We start from the raw sequence: 26,443 nt of genomic DNA, 5'->3' as shown, positions 1-26,443 counted from the left end.
TTTGTTATATTCTTTCAAAATTGTAATGATAAAATGTGAGAGCATCAGCTTCTGCGCAATAATTCTGGTGCCTTTCATTTTTAAAAAATAAATTATATTTTATTCAAACATGCTGAAAACTCATTTTTCCATGAGATTTTTAGACAAGAACTTTCTTTTTTTTAAGACACTATTCATTAAAAAAAATACAGTATATATTTGCCACACGTCACTGCACAGTCAGCCACAAATCTCTGGTAGGAAACAAATGGTTTAGAATAACTCTTCTAAATGTGGAATTATATTTGGCCAGATATTTTAAAAAATCAGCTTGACAGCAAATATCAAGGCTAGAGGATGCTGAAAGGTCTTTAGCATATTGTTGCTATGAACTTTAGGCCATTTTCCACGAAAATCTGCAGTATTAGGCATTAACCCACTTTGCACTGTTTTTCTTGCTGAGAACTCCCTTGCTTTTGAGTCTTTGGGCATCAGCTCGGTATTATGAACAGAGAAAGGTTCAATGTCTCATCTAAAAAGCATCCTCTCCTCTTATGCATTTAAAATAAAAAGACTGGTATGACAGGTGCTAATGAGAAAGAAGGATAAAAGGAAAATGTGTTGATTCTCTCAGTTTGTGCTTCTTTGCTTTGTCTCCTTTCAATATTAGGCTTCTCTTATATCACTCAGCCAGCTGCATGAGGATCATGCATGAAACTGCACTCTCAGTTGTCCCACTGGTTGGCTATACTGGCAGATTATAGGCAAAAGTGATGCGTTGTCATGTGCTATAGGCACATAAAGTCAGAGTGTAAAAGTTTATATAGCAGTGAGGTTGGTACCCTGTATTGCCTACAAACCCATATATGCTCTTCAGTGTAGCTGGTGCTAACATTTCAACATGCTCCCTTAATAATTTATAAATTAGGACCATGTGCACTTTATTTGCTCTGCATTTGCTCTGATATGCAGTGGAAGACCACTCTTTTCAGCCTCAGACAATCCTGGGTGAAAAACAGTGGATATTTATGATGGACATTTCCATTCTGCTGGATTGCAAAACTGATTCTAGGTCTTCATTTCCTGCAATAGTCAGTAGACACTGAGACTGGGATCTACTCTTGGCAGAGATTTGGATGCACTGAAGCACCATAGGAGAAATTGGAGCCGAATAAGAGAATAAGAATGCCCAGTCATAAATAGAATGGTCTCCATAGCAGCCCTATTGCAGAAGCACCTCTGTCTCCTTATCAGTCATTCAAGTCTAAACCTGAAGAAAATCTCCATAGACAGACAGACCCAAGAGTAACTTTTAAAATTACATACTATAATTTCATGAAATATATCTTACATATGTAGACCAAAGCATGTATCTACTTCATACAGGTTGTAATAATCCTGTCTCAACCCCCAAAATTAAAAATTAAATTGGATAGAAGGGCCAAAGTGCTCAAACCCCTCCCCCCAGTTCATGTTCTGCACTTCAGTTGGAGGTCATGTTGAAAACAAGGATAAAACACTTCATCAGCCCTTCCGTTTTATTAGTTGTTCCTTATTGTTCAGATTGGGCCTCAATAATATAACGTAACATTTGGAGCCAAAGATGGAGATGAGTAGACCAGCACTGGAGGCCAGGATGGAGAAGATCTCCACAGCGACTGTGTATTTTCCTTTTGTGCTTAAATAGACTGGAACAAATGATACCCAAACACTACAGAACACCAACATACTGAAGGTGATGAATTTGGCCTCATTAAAACTGTCAGGCAGTTTCCTAGCTAAAAAGGCTACAACAAAACTGATTGTAGCTAGAAAGCCCATGTAACCTAACACACAGTAAAACATGGTGGCTGATCCTTCATGACATTCAAGTATTATTTCTCCAAAAATCGAATGCATGTCTAGATTTGGGAAGGGGGGTGAGATTCCCAACCATAAGACACAAAGGCCTATTTGGAAAAGAGAACAATAAAACACAATGGAAATGGCCAGTCTCTTCCCCATCCATTTCCTCATTCTAGATCCTGGTTTGGTGGCCATGAAGGCAAGAATCACAGTGATGGTTTTGGCCAAGATGCAAGAAACAGTTAGGGTGAAAATAGATCCAAAAGCCACTTGTCGGAGGAGACAGGTCACTTTTCTGGGCGGGCTGAGGAAAAGGAAGGAGCAGAGAAAGCAGAGTAGGAGGGAGAAGAGGAGAGCGTAGGTGAGATCCCGGTTGTTGGCACGGACAATTGGTGTGTCCTGATGCTTAATGAAAATGACCAGGACCTGGACTGTGAGCAGAGAAAATAAAACAGCAAAAAGAGCTAAGCTTATCCCCAGAGGTTCTTTCAACGAGAGATAGTTGATTGTCTTCGGAATACAATGAGATTTATTCTTGTTTGGATAGTGATCTTCTGGACACATGGTACATATATCCATGTCTAGAAAGAAGAGGTGCAAAGCAAAGTAGACTAAGGTGATTTACAATGTATCTATGGAAAATCCTGGAATCATCTACACACCCAGGTTTTCTAGCAGAAAATTGGTCTACTAGAGCACGCCATCCAGCACCTCCTTCCAGTCATTGAGAAAGGAACCCCGCTCTCCCCCCCCCCCACAAATATCCTTTCTTGCTGCATATCAAAAGCAACGTCTCCTAGTAAAAGTAAAACTGGGCTTCGTTTCAAGGGACATTTTGTTTCAAACTATCTACTCTGTACTATGATGGGAATACACTTCCTTTCTAGTCACTGGTTGCAATGATGTACAGCTATTTTGTATTTGGCTGAAGAACTACAATATATGGTCGCTTCTGAAATGATCACTGCTAGTGTAGTAGTGGTGGGTTTTCCTTTTTTGTTTTTAATTCAATTGGGGAACCAGCTGAATTCCACTTTTTTCCTGTTTCTGTACCATTTAATTATCTGCCTATGCTGTGCTTGGTTTGCGACAGTTGAGTTAAGGTAGAAAGGGAGACTGAGGCCAAATAAGGTTTTACTCAGCTCAACTTCTGAAAAGCTTTTAATTTTTTTAACTTGATGAAAGATAAAATCGTAGTTTGTTTCCTTCCTTCCTTCCTTCCTTCCTTCCTTCCTTCCTTCCTTCCTTCCTTCCTTCCTTCCTTCCTTCCTTCCTTCCTCTCTCCCTCCCTCCTTTCCACCAGAAGATGCAACAAGAAAGTGTCAAGTGCAAAAGGAATCAGTGTGTGGCATATGGGTACTATACATTTAACAAGAGTTGCCAGTCAGAAGGTGCCCTTAGTAAGTCTAAATTATTTTAAACTGAAAGTAACCATTTCTGTGGGTATTCATTATTTTAGCAGCTGTTGTATGTGCTGACCCATGGTGGTGCAGTGTTTAAAATGCAGTATTGCAGGCTAATTCTATCAACTGCCAGCAATTTGATTCTCATTGGCTCAAGGGTGACTCACAGCCTCCCATCCTTCCAGGGTCAGTAAAATGAGCTCCCGGATTGTTGGGGGCAACATACTGACTTTGTAAACTGGTTAGAGAAGGCTGTGAAGCACTGTCTAAGAGTTATTGCTATTGCTGTTGGTATTGCTTACTATTATTCTTCCCATGAACCCAAGGACCTCTTTATCAACTGAGATGAACTGATTGTGGGCACTGAATTCAAGTGAGCTGTGGAAAAATGTTCTTGCTCCAGTAAATATTACATTGTGGACGTTAGCTTATGGAAAGAGTCTAACCATGGAGACTACAATTTTTCAAAGAACAACTATAGAAAGGAAAGTGATCAATACTTTCTTTCTCGGCAGGCCAGGAGGGGTTCAGAACCAGGAAAATGCACCAATTGGAATAAGCATTTTCTGGGAGGTACACGACTTGTTACCCTGGCCAAAGAACTGGCTTGTGCATGAGAGGCTAGCAGCTTAAGGATGGATTGCAGCCAAGCCCTTCTGTGCTGTCTCTTACCCTTCTCAGTGGAAACTTTGCCCGGAGGACATGGAGAACAATCATAGCAGCAGAATTTTGCCCCTTCCTTCTTCTTTTTGCTGGAACCAGGAAGGCAGTTTGGGTTACACACAGAAACAGGCGGTACCTGTTCATTTGAAGAAAACATGGACATAAATCATAACTGAATAACACAAATAATCTCACATTTCTCATAATAAATGCATGGTTCTGCCGTCCTCACTGTCAGATTTTACAAACTATTAATATCCTTAGACCATCAATACTTCTGAGAAATATGGCTTCTGGTTCTGGATCGCGGTGCTGGCAGACATAAGAGGTGATCACTCCTCACGTCGTCTGGCTTTCTTTCACCAGGGGGCCCCTGTAAAGGGGTCGGAGGTTGCCTTGGAGGGGCGATGAGCAGGGGAGAGGACCCTCCAATCGATGGTGGAAGGGTGGCAGCCCTCCTGTTTACCTGGAGCAGCTCTTCGGACTGACGAAGAAAGGATCGGCCGCTCCCATGGCCCATCGCTTCTGCCATTTCCTGCTGAGGCCAAACTTACAATCAAGCACTTGAAAGCACAGTGGAGAAACTGGGTGAGACCTGCCTTCTCTTTATTCCAACTTTTTACTTTTTCCTGTTAAAAGCCTCTTGAATCTGCTTCCCCTTGCGAGGAGAGAGGGTAGAGAACTTTTTTCTTTCCACCCTTTTAAATGTTGGTGTTTGAATACACCGGGGAAAAAAACCTTGAAGAAACATAACTAACTAATTGGATCTACATCCCTTTTATATTTGATGACCCCAAAAACTCCTATCTTCACAGGAACTGGCTACCTTATCTATTTGTTTTAAAAAAAGGAGAAAAAATAAAAAAAGACGTAGAAGGATTTAAATTTGATAAAAATTTACTCTGAGAAGGATTTTACATGCTCTGGGGACATCATGTGGCTAAGCCTGATACAGCAAGTAAACATTACTGGCAAATAAATCTGTTTATAATTTGGATTTGTCCTGGGCACTAGCTAAAGATAAAAACTTGAAAGAGCTGGGAGGTGAATTTAGCTTTCAAGATCTGTGGAGGTGAACATTTACTGACTCTTGTTTAAAAATTAGTCTCCACTAAAGGACTATCTATAACTATTCCAGAAATGGAGGGAGACCACAAAAAAATCTTGAAGCCACTGAGATAATTAACTCTAGACTGAAAGATAAAGGTGTTAACCTCAATCCACAGACTGAAACCCAGACTTCAACTAAAGAAATTACAATCCATAAAATAACAAAATTGGAACAAACTACTATTAAGACAGAGGAATATAAGCAACAACAACAAGATATCGAAAAATCTAATATCCAAATCCATCCAAAGACCCTACAATTTTAAAAGTACAAGGAACTATCACTAAGACAGAGAACTTTAAGGAACAACAACAAAGTATGGAAAAACTTAATACTCAAATCTTGACCTCATCTAAAGAGCTTATAACTCCAGAGTTATATCAAGCAGAAGACAGTAATGCCAAAATAGAGGATGCTAAAGATCAACAAAGACAGCTTATTGAAAGCCTGGATATCCAAGCAGCAACTACAAAACTGGATAAGACCTTCTACTCAAATCAGATGAACCCAGAGGAAAGAAAAGACCAGACCGAACTGAAGACAAAGACATCAGAGCAAATACAGAGATTTGAATTAACAGGGCAACAACCTAATGATCACAAATGGTTTCGTTTTTGTGGATTGTTGATGGTTAGATGGTCTCCTTCGATTCAAATAATAGGTGCTGGAGTGAAGGGAGACCTATCTGGCAACCTAAAGGTTTTGGTTTGGAAACCTGATTGGTAGAAAAAGAAAACTAGAGTTAGATTTAAAAAATGAGTTGTTAGAGAGCTACTAAAGGCTATTCCTTTAGTAAAGTGTGATTATATTAGGATCTGAAATAGAAAATGTTTATGAGATCAAACTAGAATGTGCTTATGTAGTTATCAGGCTTAGATATTATAATTTGTGTACTGAAATAATGGAAATTTGGCTTATGGATCCTACGTTTGATGTTAAAAGATGTTTGAATATTTCAACTAAGAACTAAGAATTAGGTAAAAATTAAAGAATTTGGTTACGTATGATTGATAAATATAGGTTGTTGTATTGGTAACGTGTGATGTATCAGGATGAGAAAGAAAATGTTTATTAAGTAGAGTTTAGTTATTCAACTATTGTGTGTATGTTAGATGCTACAATTTTTGGTGTAGTGAAATAAGGGAAATTTGGGTTGTGAATATTATTTTGGATGTTAAAGGCTAAACTTGAATACTATAACCAAAATCAAAATTAGGTAAAATGTAAAAACAGGACATGGATATGTTTAATTAAAATTGGACTGACAAATTTTTTAACTGACCATGTTATTCTTAGAAATTTATTAGTTTAAGGATATTATATTAAATATTAAGGGAAATAGAGAAGGGTGTTTTGATAACGTAACTTGAAGTACGGTATGTACTAAAAACTCTGTTACTAAATTTTTCATTACCAAGTTACCATGTTGCTTTCTAAATGTATAGATGTTAAACTGGAAAACCAATAAAACTTGTTTTAAAATAAATGCTTCAGAGAAATATGAAGACATTTATGGAATAATTCTTCTGTTTCAAGAACTCAAAATTTGAATATTACATTTATTAAAATGTTTTTCCTTCAATACTGCCATTGTTTCTGAATTTTCAGATAGAGACCTTTTATTGGAGAAGAATACAGAATACAATTAGCAGCAGAATAGATAGTCCTCAACATCACCTTTGAAGTTACAATGGACCTGAAAAAAGTGACTCACAGCATATCAACATGCTTACTAATGCTGCAAAATCTCCATAATCACAGGATCAAAATTCAAGACTTAAGTAATTGCCCCATTTTGGGGACTGCTTTGCTGCATACAGGAATATTACTCTAAACTTACAAGTTGTCTTGGATATTCACTTCTGCACTCACTTATTTACCACATACTACCCTTGTTCTTTAGTGCAATTCTTTGCAAAGAGCAATAACTGACACTTTGTTTTATCTCTCAGATTTGTGTCCAGTTTCCATCCATCCTGCGTCCCACCTGGAGAAAGCTGTGGTGCCACACCATTTTGTTCCCATCAATGGTAACTCTCTTGCCTGGGGTAGCCATCACATCAACTCTTCCAATCTTCACTCTCATATAGGAATTATTTGGAAAAATGACTAAGTTGGTGATATCAAAACCAGCATTTAACTCTTTGTGCTTCCCCAAAAACACTGTTTCTCCAGCACTGTTGTTAAACGTCACCCACTGAAGAAAGGGATGCAGCTGCATTGGAAAAATCATAGAAACAAAGAAATAATTCAGTTCGTTTTTACATCCAAAGGTCAAAGGGTATTTTCCCCAAACTCACAGATCATCAGGTTTCTCCACCATAGCCCATAGTCCTTAATAGAGGATGGCACATTCAGTGTGGCAACACCAACAACAGTTGTGGTACTTGTGCTGTGACAAAGGGACATGAAACTGTAAGCAAAGAAGCTTGGTGGAAGGAAAATGGTGTACATTGCTCTCTGGAGCTTTATTTTCCAACTATGGTTCTCTCTAAGAAAAGGGCTCACCTGCCAAGCATGCAGATCCTGAAACTTCAGTTTCTCCCTTTCCATTATTGCTCTGTGTTTGGACTTGGACTGATACAAGGCATGTAAAGCGTGTGCCACAACATAGACAGCATTGAAGACACTGTAGCTGTGGCCAGTCATGCTCATTTCAAAGGCCAGGGAAGGAAGGTTCTCCAGTTTCTCTTGTCCACTACAGGCTTCACTGTTATGTTTCACCATCTTGGAATCTGGAAATAAACATCTGAATGTTTGTGTCCAGAAATGCTCCAGAAAACTGTCCTCATTTGTCTGAAAAATATCTCTCTGTTGGAGAAAGGATTTGAACCCTTGAACCTCACCCGAAGGAACTGTGAAACTTATGGAACCATGGAAAACACGAGTATCCTCCCTCATCTGATAGGACGTGGATGCAAAATCCAGCTGAGCGGTCATAATCCACACCTTGCCCATAGATGAACGAGTCATATTTTGCATTTCACCTAATCCAATTAATGTTTGTAAAGAAAACATGGAGAATATTTCCCCATAGACAACAACAGCGTTGGCTTTGCTTTTGACTATCACTTGATGGATGTGAATCCACTTTGGCATCATGTTGATATATTCCTCTATATATGTGGCTTTGGGGATTCTCTCTGAGAAAGCATAGCAGATGCCTTTTTGGGAAAACAGAAGCTGAAGTTTCTGCAGAAATATCTCTCCACTTTCATTATCCACAGCAAGGAATCCAACCCACTTCCATCCAAAATGTAGAAGTAATTCAACAATGCCAGCATGCTGGTGAGCTTCATTTGAAACCATTCGGTAGTAAAAAGGTGCCTGAATTTGATCACCTGGAGCAAAGGAACCATAACTGAGCTAAAAGGCAAAGAATATTGATTTCTAGCAAGTGCGATAGATGAAATTTGGATTTTAATTTAGCATACTGTTACATTAATGAAGAAACCTAATTCAGAGATAAGCAAAAATATAATACATCAGGACTTGTTCCATGACTGTTGCCCAAATTTTCCAAGTTCCTCTCATGCCACACAATTCTCGATTAAAAGAAGGAGAAAGATAAATGAGCTGTGAAGTTACCAAGCTAATTTCAACCAAAATGGAAGAAAATGTCTGTAACTATTGCCAAAATTTTTACAAGTTTCTCTGATGATACACGAATTTTTGATTCAAAGAAGGAAAAAGATGAAATAGCTGTGAAGTTACCAAGCTAATTTCATACTTGGGGCATGTTGTAGATCATCAAGATGGATGACATGTGCAGGGATGTATCAAAATCCAGTCCTCCAATGACTGCCATTTGATTTTTCTGCCTGTTGCATCTGTAATTGGGTACAAATCTATCCCGAATAGAAAGAAGACCAAGAGTACCCTGGAGGGTCATCCTTTCATTGAAGTAACTGTCATAGATTTGGAATCCCAAGGTGACATTCGGCAAAATACTGGGGTTCCCATTGATCTCCTTGACAGCAAATACCAAGGCCAGAATGTGTTGATAATTCTTTGGTACAACGCTGAAATGAGAATAGCACATCCAAGCCGTTATCATTTCTTTATTTAAACTGGGGATATCTGACTCTGTAACTTTCACTTGCTTGAGTTTCACTTGTTCCCTGTCATAACAATGTTATAACCTTCATGAAAATCTGTTTCCAAGGATAAGAACAAAATGAAAAGCCAATCAAATTATATTGCAAAATATCCCAAGTGAAGATATTTTAAGGTATTATAAAATCAGCAAAGTGAAGACTTTGATGACAATTAAAACTAACAAAAACAAAGTCAAGAAAGCATTCTAACAAAAGAAAAAGAATTCTCTGCCATTAAGCACCAAACAAATGATACTTAAAAAGAAGCACGAAAACAATGAGTGAACAAGACCGTAGACATGGTATCAGATTTTGTTCTGATCCCCCAAAATATAAATATTTATTTATATTGTAAGTAAATATAAGCTATAGATATAGTATCCCCTGACAACTCGTACATGTTCATTTAGTAGTGAGCCCTGTTGCACTCTATGTGTATGTTCTCATTTGATGCTCACAAACAATTGAACAATCCCCTAACATTTTTTATTTACTTCTATGACCACTTCTTTCCAGGTTGTTCAGGGCCAGTAGAAATTAATAATTATGATATAACATACAAAGAATTAAATCAATAGATTGCCTAGCAAATTGTGTCTAATATGAAAGGTTCTGAAGTAGCAATCAGCATAACTTTCCAATAATGAGAACAGTAATCAACAATCTTTCATTACAGAAATAATAGAGGTTATAAATTTTATAAATTGAATATATTTCAATTTAACACACACACGAACACTTAAACATATAAATAATGTCTTCCTATATATCAAAGTATACAAAGGTGGGATTAGTCAATTATACTGAGCAAAATTTAAAAAATATCTTACAGGAGATTAAGAATTTGAGAGATGGGTACATGGTCTGTGAAGTCTTCATAATCAAGAGAAGACAGGAGATGAGAAGTAAGCCCACCAATGATTAAGTCACCTGGCTGATCATACTGGTGAGGGATATGGAGTTCATTAATGCTGCAGAAACTGACCTGTACTTGGTGCCACATATGAGGCTGTACTAAGAACATCAACACCATAAACCTTGCCATTTAGAAGACCAGTAATTGCCTATACCAGAGAAATGAGCATGGGCCTAGGTCTAGCAGCGTCTTATGATGACACTTAATTGTTGTGGTGCCCTGGTTGAATTCTGACTTAAAACTGAAGAGAAGAGCTGGGATCAGCCTCAATAGGATTTTGCTACCTTTTCTGCTGTTTCTGTTGTTGGAAGCATAATGGAGGGTTAACAGTCAACGGAGGCCTTATTGAAAGATTACAGGGAAGATAATAATAGGGTTTTTTTGACAGCAGATGTCTTGGGAAAAAAATAAGAAAATATGTTTACCACTTTTTCCTCAAATGAGTTTCTTGCTTTTTTGAGAAAGCAAAAAGAAATTGCAATAAGACAAACAAATGTTGACTGTTGGACTAAAAGAGCAAGAATAGGGCATCTGATAGCAACACAGTAACAGCGAAATGAAGTGATTCCAGATATGTTAGTCTACAAATTCTGTCATTCCTTTCCAATAAAGATGGGGAGGATTCAGACCTAAAATGTCTTTCTGGTTCCTTTTCTTCACCCAATTTCCCAGCTGCTTTGCTGGTATACCATCCTTTATTGAAGACACCCCCCCACACACATACAGAAACCCTATTATTTTGTCCTGAATCTTGGTATGCTTGATGTACCCTTACTAGGAACCTAGAATTAGCCCATGCTATTTGGCTCTCTGTACAGCTGTAAGATGCAAAATTCTAAGAATCATGATACATGGCTCCCTTGGCTGAGAGTCCAGCCTCATCCATCATGATCCACCTCCTCTAGTTGGCAGACAAACTCTGTGGTTCCTGCAGTTTCCTTTTTCCCCACACCCATGAGAGACTGCAGGAAGGAAGTGGAGAATGAGGAGTTTTCACATAAGCAGGCTATCAATGCTGCTAACATCGGGTGTTATTGCTTTGATAACAGATGGAAATGCATTCATTTTTCTCTTTCTCTTTTGGAGCTGATTGATGCTGGGAGGGGGATGTGGATGAGAGTCCAGTTAGTGATAACAACAATTTAAAGTCATGGGAATTCAAGGTTACTGAGCCCAGAGTTGATAACGATTTGGCAGGCTGGAGAGTTGTGGAGAGGTAGCCCGCCGTTTCAAGCTAATTGGGGAATGTGATTTATGACTGTTAGTTGGAGGAGGGAATTGTGATTTGCTACTTTGTGCTAAGGGGAATGGAATTCAGTTTTGGGCTTCAGCTATGTAGTGCCAATGTTATGCTTCCCGAATAAAAGATTCTTTAAGGTAAACAATGCCTCGAAATTCTTTTGAAGAGTTTCATCTGTCGGAACCATGACACAGGCATTACAATCAGATGATGTGGGAAGAGAGATGTTCCAAAGACCCCCTTTAGCTGGGAAGTTATACTTTCCATCTTAATCTCTTCTTTCCCCAGATTACTATTAAAGATGTGTTAGTGTTTTATTTTTTTGTTTTGCTAGTTGTGTGGGGTGGGACATTCTCCAATAAGGGTTATGTCCGATTTTTAGTAATATTTTCTGTTTGTGAGCTTGAACCAATCCATCCTTTCTTCATGCCTGCACACCTGTTTTAGTTAGTAAGAAATGCAAGCTGCAATTGCTGAAAAGGTGCAGAAAAGCAGCCAGGGAAATAGGGAACAATTGAGAAATAACAATGTGAGGACACAGTTAGGAAAATCTTGAGCACTCATAAAGGGTCAAGGCAGGCTTGAAACAACCTCCATTGGCAAAAAGCCTGTTGCTAGCAAAGCTGGACAAAAAATATGTAATAACCTACCCTTATATTAAAACCCCTTATGGACAATGGAAAGCCCCATGTGTTAAAAGAAGAGGATGAAAGCTGAGTTTTCTCTCCTAATAATTGTAAACAAAAATTTTGTAATCTTTACAAATACCACCATGATATCTTTTTAGTACATTGTAGAATAGATTAAATTCTGAAGGTAATAATTTCATTCCAATCTGAGAAAAATTTATTAATTTCATATAAATAATATAGCCCTTCAAAATATACTGGACTGATACTGTTGACATTAGCAGTGGCAAGAATACTCTTTTTTCATTGGAAAAAAATGGATTTTGTTTTTTTGAAGAACCTCTTATTTTTTCATATTCTTGTTACAAATTGTGAGAATATACCTTGGTGTCTAGAAGAACCTCATACACTGAACCTCATACATTTATTTTAATTAAAATTAAAAATTATTCTTGAGCTAATCTCTTTAACATGGAATCATGCAACATCCAAAATCTGGGTTTTTGAATTCAAACCTTAAATGTAATCTATAACTATTGATTTTAGGACATTGTTTATTACCTATAATTTTTTAATGGCTTGAATTAGGTTAACTCAGTTTTTTATCTTAAAGTTTAACAGGGACACAGGTTTTAATTTGGAAACCAATGTAAAATATATCAGCTTCTATGATGTATATGGTGCTGGAGAAGACTCCTGTGAATCCCTTGGACTGCAAGGTGATCAAACCGGTCAGTCCTAGAGGAGATCAACCCTGACTGCTCTTTAGAAGGCCAGATCCTGAAGTTGAAACTCAAATACTTTGGCCACCTAATGAAAAGGAAGGACTCACTGGAGAAGAGCCTAATGCTGGGAAAGGTTGAGGGCAAGAGAAGAAGGGGACGACAGAGAATCAGGTGGCTGGAGCAGTAGGCGTGAGACTAAATGGACTCCAGAAGATGGTAGAGGACAGGAAGGCCTGGAGTAACGTTGTTGATGGGGTCACGATGGGTCGGACATGACTTCACAACTAACAACAACAAGAATGATGCATTAAAACATATTAGTTTTATGACATTTCACACCTGTTGCTTATCCACATGTATTTCACTACTTATATCTGATTCTTTTATTTGTTTCATCTATTTCTTATATTTTTTCAAAAAAAATGTAACAATACAATGGGGGAGAGGGGAGCTTCTGTGCAATACTCTGGGTGATGTTCATTTTTTAAAAAACAGTAAAATTATATTTTATTCAGGCATGCTGAAAAGTCATTTTTGTATGAGATTTCTCAAGATGTACACATTATCTTTCCCTTTTTCCCTTTTTATAACACCATTTATTAATACAAATAAAGTTTTGATTTGTTACAACCATAAATCTCTGGCAAGAAGTTGCAATGGCTGTTAAAAATGTGGAATCCTAAAATGGTGATAGGCCAGTTTGTAAGTTTTCCAAAGATCAGCTTGACAACAAATATCAAGGACAGAATATCCTGAAAGCTCTTAAGCATAATATTGCTGTGAATTCCAGGCCATTTCCCAGGAAAGTATGCAGTATTAAACATTAACCACACTTTGCACGGTACTCTTCTTGCTAAGAACTCCTTTGCTTTTGACTCCTTTGTGCATCAGCTCAATATTATGAACAGAGAAACATTTAGTGTCTCATCTAAAAAGCATCCTGTGGTGGGGACAATGGAAATCTCAGGCCAGCAGGACTATGCCGTTGTCTATAATGTCATGAATTTATGCTATGTGTGCTATAGTAGTGTTGGAAATGTTTCATTTATTGCTAAGCCACTTCCATCTCAGATTCTGCTGTACAATGGGATTCAAAAGACCTGGATAGCATTGATATGATAGTCCCTCCATGTTGCTCTTGATGGAAACTGATGTGTTGCAGAGAACATTTAGGGTGGTACTATAGTTCTCACTGCCACTGAAAGATTCCATGTTAGACTCCACACCCTGGTCAGTACCTCTTTATTCTCCTACCATCAGGTAGAAGATACAGGAGTATAGCCAGCCATACCAACAGGCTGAAGAACAGCTTCTATCTGTGGGCTGTCAGGCTCTTGAATGGGAAATAATTTTATAATTTTATGTATGATTGACTTGCGAGGCTGGTGTGTTGTGCAATTAGTTCACATGGTGTAACACGATGGTGGGTTTGTTGTCACTGTGAATTGGGGGGGCATGAAGGGAGGCTCAGCCAATCTCAGTGTATAGATGGTTGTACTTTGACAATAAAGGTTCATTCATTTTATGTCACTAGCTAAGAATGATGAGGATGAGGAATGAGGATGATGAAGCATGAGGATGATGGAGGAAACTGCACACTTAGCTGTCCCACTGGCAAACTATATTGGCAGAATATAGGCAGAAGTGATGCACTACCAGATGCCATTGGTGCATAGAGTCAAAGTGTACTAAGGGTACACAGCAGTGAGATTAGTATGCTGTATTACCTATAAATCCATACAGTTTCTCCAGCTATAAAATTCACATACAAGATAGGATTTTCATGGGGAAAAGTATTTACGGTAATGTTGGAAATTAAAACTAATGCAGTATATGCTCCCTTCTCAAGGGTAATCATACAATGACATCTGACTTTCTGAAATGAATTTAACCCAGAATCTTGGCAGAAGAAATAAGCACAATCTCCACCAGGATTCAACGAGAATACTAAAGTTCAGTAATTTATGGAGCCTATAGTATAGTACCTGTGAAAAAACCTGCTTTGGATGCTGGACAGTTTGGCCAAAATGCTCAACACACATCCCAATTCATGTTCTGCACTTCAGTTGGAGGTCATGTTGAAAACAAGGATAAAACACTTCATCAGCACTTCCACTTTATTAGTTGTTCCTTATTGTTCAGATTGGGCCTCAATAATATAACGTAACATTTGGAGCCAAAGATGGAGATGAGTAGACCAGCACTGGAGGCCAGGATGGAGAAGATCTCCACAGCAACTGTGTATTTTCCTTTTGTGCTTAAATAGACTGGAACAAATGATACCCAAACACTACAGAACACCAACATGCTGAAGGTGATGAATTTGGCCTCATTAAAACTGTCAGGCAGTTTCCTAGCTAAAAAGGCTACAACAAAGCTGATTGTAGCTAGAAAGCCCATGTAACCTAACACACAGTAAAACATGGTGGCTGATCCTTCATTACATTCAAGTATTATTTCTCCAAAAATTGAATGCATGTCTAGATTTGGGAAGGGGGGTGAGATTCCCAACCATAAGACACAAAGGACTATTTGGAAAAGAGAACAATAAAACACAATGGAAATGGCCAGTCTCTTCCCCATCCATTTTCTCATTCTAGATCCTGGTTTGGTGGCCATGAAGGCAAGAATCACAGTGATGGTTTTGGCCAAGATGCAAGAAACAGTTAGGGTGAAAATAGATCCAAAAGCCACTTGTCGGAGGAGACAGGTCACTTTTCTGGGCGGGCTGAGGAAAAGGAAGGAGCAGAGAAAGCAGAGTAGGAGGGAGAAGAGGAGAGCGTAGGTGAGATCCCGGTTGTTGGCACGGACAATTGGTGTGTCCTGATGCTTAATGAAGATGACCAGGACCTGGACTGTGAGCAGAGAAAATAAAACAGCAAAAAAAGCTAAGCTTATCCCCAGAGGTTCTTTCAACGAGAGATAGTTGATTGTCTTTGGAATACAATGAGATTTATTCTTGTTTGGATAGTGATCTTCTGGACACATGGTACATATATCCATGTCTAGAAAGAAGAGGTGCAAAGCAAAGTAGACTAAGGTGATTTACAATGTATCTATGGAAAATTCTGGAATCATCTACACACCCAGGTTTTCTAGCAGAAAATTGGTCTACTAGAGCACGCCATCCAGCACCTCCTTCCAGTCATTGAGAAAGGAACCCCGCTCTCCCCCCCCCCACAAATATCCTTTCTTGCTGCATATCAAAAGCAACGTCTCCTAGTAAAAGTAAAACTGGGCTTCGTTTCAAGGGACATTTTGTTTCAAACTATCTACTCTGTGCTATGATGGGAATACACTTCCTTTCTAGTCACTGGTTGCAATGATGTACAGCTATTTTGTATTTGGCTGAACAACTACAATATATGGTCGCTTCTGAAATGATCACTGCTAGTGTAGTAGTGGTGGGTTTTCCTTTTTTGTTTTTAATTCAGTTGGGGAACCAGCTGAATTCCACTTTTTTCCTGTTTCTGTACCATTTAATTATCTGCCTATGCTGTGCTTGGTTTGCGACAGTTGAGTTAAGGTAGAAAGGGAGACTGAGGCCAAATAAGGTTTTACTCAGCTCAACTTCTGAAAAGCTTTTAATTTTTTTAACTTGATGAAAGATAAAATCGTAGTTTCCTTCCTTCCTTCCTTCCTTCCTTCCTTCCTTCCTTCCTTCCTTCCTTCCTTCCTTCCTTCCTTCCTTCCTCTCTCCCTCCCTCCTTTCCACCAGAAGATGCAACAAGAAAGTGTCAAGTGCAAAAGGAATCAGTGTGTGGCATATGGGTACTATACATTTACCGTATTTTCCGGCGTATAAGACGACTTTTTAAGCCATGAAAATCACCTCAAAAGTTGGGGGGTCGTCTTATACGCCGGGTCATCTTATACGCCGGAAAAAACCTTCGGATCTTTTCTCTTTTCTGCTGGGCGGCGGGATCGCTGGGTGAATGGAGGTAGGCATGGCAACCCGTGGTAAAGCGGCTGACGGCAAACGGGTGATGGAGGGCAAACTCTCGTCAGCTTCTGGGGCGGCTACTGCAGGTGCTGCCATTGCTCTCTCTAGGACTGGCCGTGCTAGCGCCTCCAATGCTGGCTGACAGGTCCCTGATGAGAAGAGCGGGACTAGCCCGCGCCCGTCATCTCGGGCAGCCGCTGCCGGGGGTGACTTCATCGTCCTTCCCCAGCGACAGGAAGTTTTCTTGAGTCCCTTGCCGCTGCCACGGCCGCCGCCTCTTCACAGAAACACGACTCCCGCTTGGCTGGAGCCCTGGGCTGAATGGAGGCAGGCAATGGCGACCCGTGGTAAAGCAGCTGATGGCGAACAGCGAAGGAGGGCAAACTCTCGTCAGCTTCTGGGGCGGCTACTGCAGCTGCCGCCATTGCTCTCTCTAGGACTGGCCATGCTAGTGCCTCCAATGCTGGCCGTCAGGTCCCCGATGAGAGGAGGGGCAGGCAGTCCCCAGAGGCGCCCCGCTCGACCGTAGGAAGGGAGTACCTTTGCTCCTGCCGAGGCACCACCTGACTCGCGCCGACCAGAATTGCTTGCCCGGTCACGCCTCGGCTTCGCGCATTGCCGCTGCCCGTGAATTGTCTCCAGCGCGCGCGGTGCTCTTTTCAGCGTGGTGAATCTGCCAATCAATCTTCGGGTTTTGGGCGGTGGGAGGGTGGGGGGAAAGAGAGATGGAGCGCCTCTTGTCTGCAGCCACTTGGCGCCCCTTGCCCGGAACTGAGAGCAGCAGCACACCAGGCAAGAGAGCTCAGAGAAAAGAAGGCGAGGTGCCCATTTGGCGGGGAAGGAGCAAAGCTGGGCAAATCACAGAGCAGGCGGAGCAGAGAAATGTTACAGGGGAAAAGGGGGCGGGGTTTAAAAGGCAAGGCGGGCAGGACGTGGAGACGTTCTGCAGTTAGAAGTAACGAAGGAGCCTCCAGGCGCTTTCTGGATCGGATTGTGCAAACTGAGTGTGCCACTACAGTCCTCATGTTTCCCAGGGTTGCCTGTCGTGCCAGAGGTATTCCCTGTAGCCCCACATTCTTTAGCTCCCCACTTTCCTTAATTCGGGCAAATTTTGTGCTCCGTGGAGAAACATTAATACGCAAATCCCGTTTGTTTAACCGCGCAAAACTCGGGGGAAACCTTGGTATTTGGGAACGGAAAGGCTTAAGCCTTTCCATTTCTGTTTTATGCACGGGCTGGGAGGGTCACGAAGTTTACCTCTTTTATTTATTAACGAGTTGTTAATATGCAGATTGTGTGCCAGGAAGTGAAATATTGAGTTATTAGCCCAAACCCTATAATTTAACATTAAAAGTAGGGGGTCGTCTTATACGCCGGGTTGCCTTATACGCCGGAAAATACGGTAACAAGAGTTGCCAGTCAGAAGGTGCCCTTAGTAAGTCTAAATTATTTTAAACTGAAAGTAACCATTTCTGTGGGTATTCATTATTTTAGCAGCTGTTGTATGTGCTGACCCATGGTGGTGCAGTGTTTAAAATGCAGTATTGCAGGCTAATTCTATCAACTGCCAGCAATTTGATTCTCATTGGCTCAAGGGTGACTCACAGCCTCCCATCCTTCCAGGGTCAGTAAAATGAGCTCCCGGATTGTTGGGGGCAACATACTGACTTTGTAAACTGGTTAGAGAAGGCTGTGAAGCACTGTCTAAGAGTTATTGCTATTGCTGTTGGTATTGCTTACTATTATTCTTCCCATGAACCCAAGGACCTCTTTATCAACTGAGATGAACTGATTGTGAGCACTGAATTCAAGTGAGCTGTGGAAAAATGGTCTTGCTCCAGTAAATATTACACTGTGGACGTTAGCTTATGGAAAGAGTCTAACCATGGAGACTACAATTCTTCAAAGAACAACTATAGAAAGGAAAGTGATCAATACTTTCTTTCTCGGCAGGCCAGGAGGGGTTCAGAACCAGGAAAATGCACCAATTGGAATAAGCATTTTCTGGGAGGTACATGACTTGTTACCCTGGCCAAAGAACTGGCTTGTGCATGAGAGGCTAGCAGCTTAAGGATGGATTGCAGCCAAGCCCTTCTGTGCTGTCTCTTACCCTTCTCAGTGGAAACTTTGCCCGGAGGACATGGAGAACAATCATAGCAGCAGAATTTTGCCCCTTCCTTCTTCTTTTTGCTGGAACCAGGAAGGCAGTTTGGGTTACACACAGAAACAGGCGGTACCTGTTCATTTGAAGAAAACATGGACATAAATCATAACTGAATAACACAAATAATCTCACATTTCTCATAATAAATGCATGGTTCTGCCGTCCTCACTGTCAGATTTTACAAACTATTAATATCCTTAGACCATCAATACTTCTGAGAAATATGGCTTCTGGTTCTGGATCGCGGTGCTGGCAGACATAAGAGGTGATCACTCCTCACGTCGTCTGGCTTTCTTTCACCAGGGGGCCCCTGTAAAGGGGTCGGAGGTTGCCTTGGAGAGGCGATGAGCAGGGGAGAGGACCCTCCAATCGATGGTGGAAGGGTGGCAGCCCTCCTGTTTACCTGGAGCAGCTCTTCGGACTGACGAAGAAAGGATCGGCCGCTCCCATGGCCCATCGCTTCTGCCATTTCCTGCTGAGGCCAAACTTACAATCAAGCACTTGAAAGCACAGTGGAGAAACTGGGTGAGACCTGCCTTCTCTTTATTCCAACTTTTTACTTTTTCCTGTTAAAAGCCTCTTGAATCTGCTTCCCCTTGCGAGGAGAGAGGGTAGAGAACTTTTTTTCTTTCCACCCTTTTAAATGTTGGTGTTTGAATACACCGGGGAAAAAAAACCTTGAAAAAACATAACTAACTAATTGGATCTACATCCCTTTTATATTTGGTGACCCCAAAAACTCCTATCTTCACAGGAACTGGCTACCTTATCTATTTGTTTAAAAAAAAAGGAGAAAAAAGAAAAAAAGATGTAGAAGGATTTAAATTTGATAAAAATTTACTCTGAGAAGGATTTTACATGCTCTGGGGACATCATGTGGCTAAGCCTGATACAGCAAGTAAACATTACTGGCAAATAAATCTGTTTATAATTTGGATTTGTCCTGGGCACTAGCTAAAGATAAAAACTTGAAAGAGCTGGGAGGTGAATTTAGCTTTCAAGATCTGTGGAGGTGAACATTTACTGACTCTTGTTTAAAAATTAGTCTCCACTAAAGGACTATCTATAACTATTCCAGAAATGGAGGGAGACCAGCCACAAACTTCGATTGACTATAATCTCATACTTGAAAAAAATCTTGAAGCCACTGAGATAATTAACTCTAGACTGAAAGATAAAAGTGTTAGCCTCAATCCACAGACTGAAACCCAGACTTCAACTAAAGAAATTACAATCCAAATTACAAAAATTACAAAAAATTACAAAAATTACAAAAATTACAATCCAAATTACAAAAATTACAAAAATTACAAAAATTGGAACAAACTATTATTAAGACAGAGGAATATAAGCAACAACAACAAGATATCGAAAAATCTAATATCCAAATCCATCCAAAGACCCTACAATTTTAAAAGTACAAGGAACTATCACTAAGACAGAGAACTTTAAGGAACAACAACAAAGTATGGAAAAACTTAATACTCAAATCTTGACCTCATCTAAAGAGCTTATAACTCCAGAGTTATATCAAGCAGAAGACAGTAATGCCAAAATAGAGGATGCTAAAGATCAACAAAGACAGCTTATTGAAAGCCTGGATATCCAAGCAGCAACTACAAAACTGGATAAGACCTTCTACTCAAATCAGATGAACCCAGAGGAAAGAAAAGACCAGACCGAACTGAAGACAAAGACATCAGAGCAAATACAGAGATTTGAATTAACAGGGCAACAACCTAATGATCACAAATGGTTTCATTTTTGTGGATTGTTGATGGTTAGATGGTCTCCTTCGATTCAAATAATAGGTGCTGGAGTGAAGGGAGACCTATCTGGCAACCTAAAGGTTTTGGTTTGGAAACCTGATTGGTAGAAAAAGAAAACTAGAGTTAGATTTAAAAAATGAGTTGTTAGAGAGCTACTAAAGGCTATTCCTTTAGTAAAGTGTGATTATATTAGGATCTGAAATAGAAAATGTTTATGAGATCAAACTAGAATGTGCTTATGTAGTTATCAGGCTTAGATATTATAATTTGTGTACTGAAATAATGGAAATTTGGCTTATGGATCCTACGTTTGATGTTAAAAGATGTTTGAATATTTCAACTAAGAACTAAGAATTAGGTAAAAATTAAAGAATTTGGTTACGTATGATTGATAAATATAGGTTGTTGTATTGGTAACGTGTGATGTATCAGGATGAGAAAGAAAATGTTTATTAAGTAGAGTTTAGTTATTCAACTATTGTGTGTATGTTAGATGCTACAATTTTTGGTGTAGTGAAATAAGGGAAATTTGGGTTGTGAATATTATTTTGGATGTTAAAGGCTAAACTTGAATACTATAACCAAAATCAAAATTAGGTAAAATGTAAAAACAGGACATGGATATGTTTAATTAAAATTGGACTGACAAATTTTTTAACTGACCATGTTATTCTTAGAAATTTATTAGTTTAAGGATATTATATTAAATATTAAGGGAAATAGAGAAGGGTGTTTTGATAACGTAACTTGAAGTATGTACTAAAAACTCTGTTACTAAATTTTTCATTACCAAGTTACCATGTTGCTTTCTAAATGTATAGATGTTAAACTGGAAAACCAATAAAACTTGTTTTAAAATAAATGCTTCAGAGAAATATGAAGACATTTATGGAATAATTCTTCTGTTTCAAGAACTCAAAATTTGAATATTACATTTATTAAAATGTTTTTCCTTCAATACTGCCATTGTTTCTGAATTTTCAGATAGAGACCTTTTATTGGAGAAGAATACAGAATACAATTAGCAGCAGAATTGATAGTCCTCAACATCACCTTTGAAGTTACAATGGACCTGAAAAAAGTGACTCACAGCATATCAACATGCTTACTAATGCTGCAAAATCTCCATAATCACAGGATCAAAATTCAAGACTTAAGTAATTGCCCCATTTTGGGGACTGCTTTGCTGCATACAGGAATATTACTCTAAACTTACAAGTTGTCTTGGATATTCACTTCTGCACTCACTTATTTACCACATACTACCCTTGTTCTTTAGTGCAATTCTTTGCAAAGAGCAATAACTGACACTTTGTTTTATCTCTCAGATTTGTGTCCAGTTTCCATCCATCCTGCGTCCCACCTGGAGAAAGCTGTGGTGCCACACCATTTTGTTCCCATCAATGGTAACTCTCTTGCCTGGGGTAGCCATCACATCAACTCTTCCAATCTTCACTCTCATATAGGAATTATTTGGAAAAATGACTAAGTTGGTGATATCAAAACCAGCATTTAACTCTTTGTGCTTCCCCAAAAACACTGTTTCTCCAGCACTGTTGTTAAACGTCACCCACTGAAGAAAGGGATGCAGCTGCATTGGAAAAATCATAGAAACAAAGAAATAATTCAGTTCGTTTTTACATCCAAAGGTCAAAGGGTATTTTCCCCAAACTCACAGATCATCAGGTTTCTCCACCATAGCCCATAGTCCTTAATAGAGGATGGCACATTCAGTGCGGCAACACCAACAACAGTTGTGGTACTTGTGCTGTGACAAAGGGACATGAAACTGTAAGCAAAGAAGCTTGGTGGAAGGAAAATGGTGTACATTGCTCTCTGGAGCTTTATTTTCCAACTATGGTTCTCTCTAAGAAAAGGGCTCACCTGCCAAGCATGCAGATCCTGAAACTTCAGTTTCTCCCTTTCCATTATTGCTCTGTGTTTGGACTTGGACTGATACAAGGCATGTAAAGCGTGTGCCACAACATAGACAGCATTGAAGACACTGTAGCTGTGGCCAGTCATGCTCATTTCAAAGGCCAGGGAAGGAAGGTTCTCCAGTTTCTCTTGTCCACTACAGGCTTCACTGTTATGTTTCACCATCTTGGAATCTGGAAATAAACATCTGAATGTTTGTGTCCAGAAATGCTCCAGAAAACTGTCCTCATTTGTCTGAAAAATATCTCTCTGTTGGAGAAAGGATTTGAACCCTTGAACCTCACCCGAAGGAACTGTGAAACTTATGGAACCATGGAAAACACGAGTATCCTCCCTCATCTGATAGGACGTGGATGCAAAATCCAGCTGAGCGGTCATAATCCACACCTTGCCCATAGATGAACGAGTCATATTTTCCATTTCACCTAATCCAATTAATGTTTGTAAAGAAAACATGGAGAATATTTCCCCATAGACAACAACAGCGTTGGCTTTGCTTTTGACTATCACTTGATGGATGTGAATCCACTTTTGCTGCATATTGATATATTCCTCTATATATGTGGCTTTGGGGATTCTCTCTGAGAAAGCATAGCAGATGCCTTTTTGGGAAAACAGAAGCTGAAGTTTCTGCAGAAATATCTCTCCACTTTCATTATCCACAGCAAGGAATCCAACCCACTTCCATCCAAAATGTAGAAGTAATTCAACAATGCCAGCATGCTGGTGAGCTTCATTTGAAACCATTCGGTAGTAAAAAGGTGCCTGAATTTGATCACCTGGAGCAAAGGAACCATAACTGAGCTAAAAGGCAAAGAATATTGATTTCTAGCAAGTGCGATAGATGAAATTTGGATTTTAATTTAGCATACTGTTACATTAATGAAGAAACCTAATTCAGAGATAAGCAAAAATATAATACATCAGGACTTGTTCCATGACTGTTGCCCAAATTTTCCAAGTTCCTCTCATGCCACACAATTCTCGATTAAAAGAAGGAGAAAGATAAATGAGCTGTGAAGTTACCAAGCTAATTTCAACCAAAATGGAAGAAAATGTCTGTAACTATTGCCAAAATTTTACATGTTTCTCTGATGATACACGAATTTTTGATTCAAAGAAGGAAAAAGATGAAATAGCTGTGAAGTTACCAAGCTAATTTCATACTTGGGGCATGTTGTAGATCATCAAGATGGATGACATGTGCAGGGATGTATCAAAATCCAGTCCTCCAATGACTGCCATTTGATTTTTCTGCCTGTTGCATCTGTAATTGGGTACAAATCTATCCTGAATAGAAAGAAGACCAAGAGTACCCTGGAAGGTCATCCTTTCATTGAAGTAACTGTCATAGATTTGGAATCCCAAGGTGACATTCGGCAAAATACTGGGGTTCCCATTGATCTCCTTGACAGCAAATACCAAGGCCAGAATGTGTTGATAATTCTTTGGTACAACGCTGAAATGAGAATAGCACATCCAAGCCGTTATCATTTCTTTATTTAAACTGGGGATATCTGACTCTGTAACTTTCACTTGCTTGAGTTTCACTTGTTCCCTGTCATAACAATGTTATAACCTTCATGAAAATCTGTGTCTGTTTCCAAGGATAAGAACAAAATGAAAAGCCAATCAAATTATATTGCAAAATATCTCAAGTGAAGATATTTCAAGATATTATAAAATCAGCAAAGTGAAGACTTTGATGACAATTAAAACTAACAAAAACAAAGTCAAGAAAGCATTCTAACAAAAGAAAAAGAATTCTCTGCCATTAAGCACCAAACAAACGATACTTAAAAAGAAGCACGAAAACAATGAGTGAACAAGACCGTAGACATGGTATCAGATTTTGTTCTGATCCCCCAAAATATAAATATTTATTTATATTGTAAGTAAATATAAGCTATAGATATAGTATCCCCTGACAACTCGTACATGTTCATTTAGTAATGAGCCCTGTTGCACTCTATGTGTATGTTCTCATTTGATGCTCACAAACAATTGAACAAGCCCCTAACATTTTTTATTTACTTCTATGACCACTTCTTTCTAGGTTGTTCAGGGCCAGTAGAAATTAATAATTATGATATAACATACAAAGAATTAAATCAATAGATTGCCTAGCAAATTGTGTCTAATATGAAAGGTTCTGAAGTAGCAATCAGCATAACTTTCCAATAATGAGAACAGTAATCAACAACCTTTCATCACAGAAATAATAGAGGTTATAAATTTTATAAATTGAATATATTTCAATTTAACACACACACAAACACTTAAACATATAAATAATGTCTTCCTATATATCAAAGTATACAAAGGTGGGATTAGTCAATTATACCGAGCAAAATTTAAAAAATATCTTACAAGAGATTAAGAATTTGAGAGATGGGTACATGGTCTGTGAAGTCTTCATAATCAAGAGAAGACAGGAGATGAGAAGTAAGCCCACCAATGATTAAATCACCTGGCTGATCATACTGGTGAGGGATATGGAGTTCATTAATGCTGCAGAAATTGACCTGTACTTGGTGCCACATATGAGGCTGTACTAAGAACATCAACACAATAAACCTTGCCATTTAGAAGACAAGTAATTGCCTATACCAGAGACATGAGCATGGGCCTAGGTCTAGCAGCCTCTTATGATGACACTTAATTGTTGTGGTGCCCTGGTTGAATTCTGACTTAAAACTGAAGAGAAGAGCTGGGATCAGCCTCAATAGGATTTTGCTACCTTTTCTGCTGTTTCTGTTGTTGGAAGCATAATGGAGGGTTAACAGTCAACGGAGGCCTTATTGAAAGATTACAGGGAAGATAATAATAGGGTTTTTTTGACAGCAGATGTCTTGGGAAAAAATAAGAAAATATGTTTACCACTTTTTCCTCAAATGAGTTTCTTGCTTTTTTGAGAAAGCAAAAAGAAATTGCAATAAGAAAAACAAAGACAACAGCCTTGGTGGAGCAGTGGGCTAATGCCTCCTTAAGTAACACCAGCTGCCTGCAATTAGTGCAGGTTCGAGTCTCACCAGGCTCAAGGTTGACTCAGCCTTCCATCCTTCTGAGGTAGGTAAAATGAGGACCCAGATTGTTGGGGGCAATAAGTTGACTTTGTAATAATGTCACTTGGGGGGGGGAGTCCTAATAAGCAGGCATATACATAGAATGAAGGCTATTGCTAAGCACATTGATTTGTGCTTTAGATTGTAAGCCGCCCTGAGTCTTCGGAGAAGGGCGGGATATAAATGGGATTTTTTTAAAAAAGTTGACTGTTGGACTAAAAGAGCAAGAATAGGGCATCTGATAGCAACACAGTATCAGCAAAATGAAGTGATTCCAGATATGTTAGTCTGCAAATTCTGTCATTCCTTTCCAATAAAGATGGGGAGGGTGCAGACCCTATTATTTTGTCCTGAATCTTGGTATGCTTGTTGTACCCTTACTAGGAACCTAGAATTAGCCCATGCTATTTGGCTCTCTGTACAGCTGTAAGATGCAAAATTCTAAGAATCATGATACATGGCTTCCTTGGCTGAGAGTCCAGCCTCATCCATCATGATCCACCCAGTGGCGTAGCGTGGGTTGTCAGCACCCGGGGCGGGGCAAGGCAACCGGAAGCGGAAATAGAGGGGCGGGCGGGCGGTGACGTCACGGCACTGCTGAAAAGACGCGCCCCGCAGCGGCGTAGACTTTCCAAGAAGAGTCGCGCGCATGCGGGATGCTTCCGGGTCCCTCTCAAGGGCGGCTGGGCGGGGCTCCGACCTGCAAGAGCCGCTGCATTCAAGCTCGCACGTGAGCCCCGCTAAATAAAGCCACGCATGGGCACGAAGCTAGGCCGGCTGGCCAGCGGGTCCATCTTCGCTCGGCCAAACCTGCCAGGGCGCCTGCGGGGCACTTGCGGTTGGCCTGAGCCTGGGCAGAGAGTTGGCCGCTTCTATTTATTTTATTCAGTTTATGTGGCCGCCCATCTCACCTGCCGGACTCATTTCGCTTTGCAAGAAAGAGCAGCTCGAGAGCG

General features: G+C 39.6%; 1 pseudogene across 1 annotated transcript; it reads right to left on the bottom strand.

Moving 5' to 3' along the window:
• Positions 1-1,503: 1,503 nt before the first annotated feature.
• LOC308678929 (vomeronasal type-2 receptor 26-like) lies at positions 1,504-24,986 on the bottom strand (annotated as a pseudogene). Its single transcript has 9 exons — positions 24,793-24,986; positions 23,590-23,980; positions 22,369-23,226; positions 21,848-22,075; positions 18,662-18,741; positions 8,732-9,023; positions 6,989-7,216; positions 3,900-4,026; positions 1,504-2,405 (listed from the first exon to the last, which is right to left on the bottom strand). The product of its transcript is annotated as a vomeronasal type-2 receptor 26-like (transcript).
• Between the last annotated feature and the right edge of the window lie 1,457 nt (positions 24,987-26,443).

The sequence above is a fragment of the Vipera berus genome (assembly GCF_964194415.1).
Source record: "Vipera berus genome assembly, chromosome: Z".
In the NCBI taxonomy this organism is placed as follows: domain Eukaryota; kingdom Metazoa; phylum Chordata; class Lepidosauria; order Squamata; family Viperidae; genus Vipera; species Vipera berus.
Note: the sequence above shows the minus strand (reverse complement) of the source record. Positions and strands in the feature narration are given on the sequence as shown.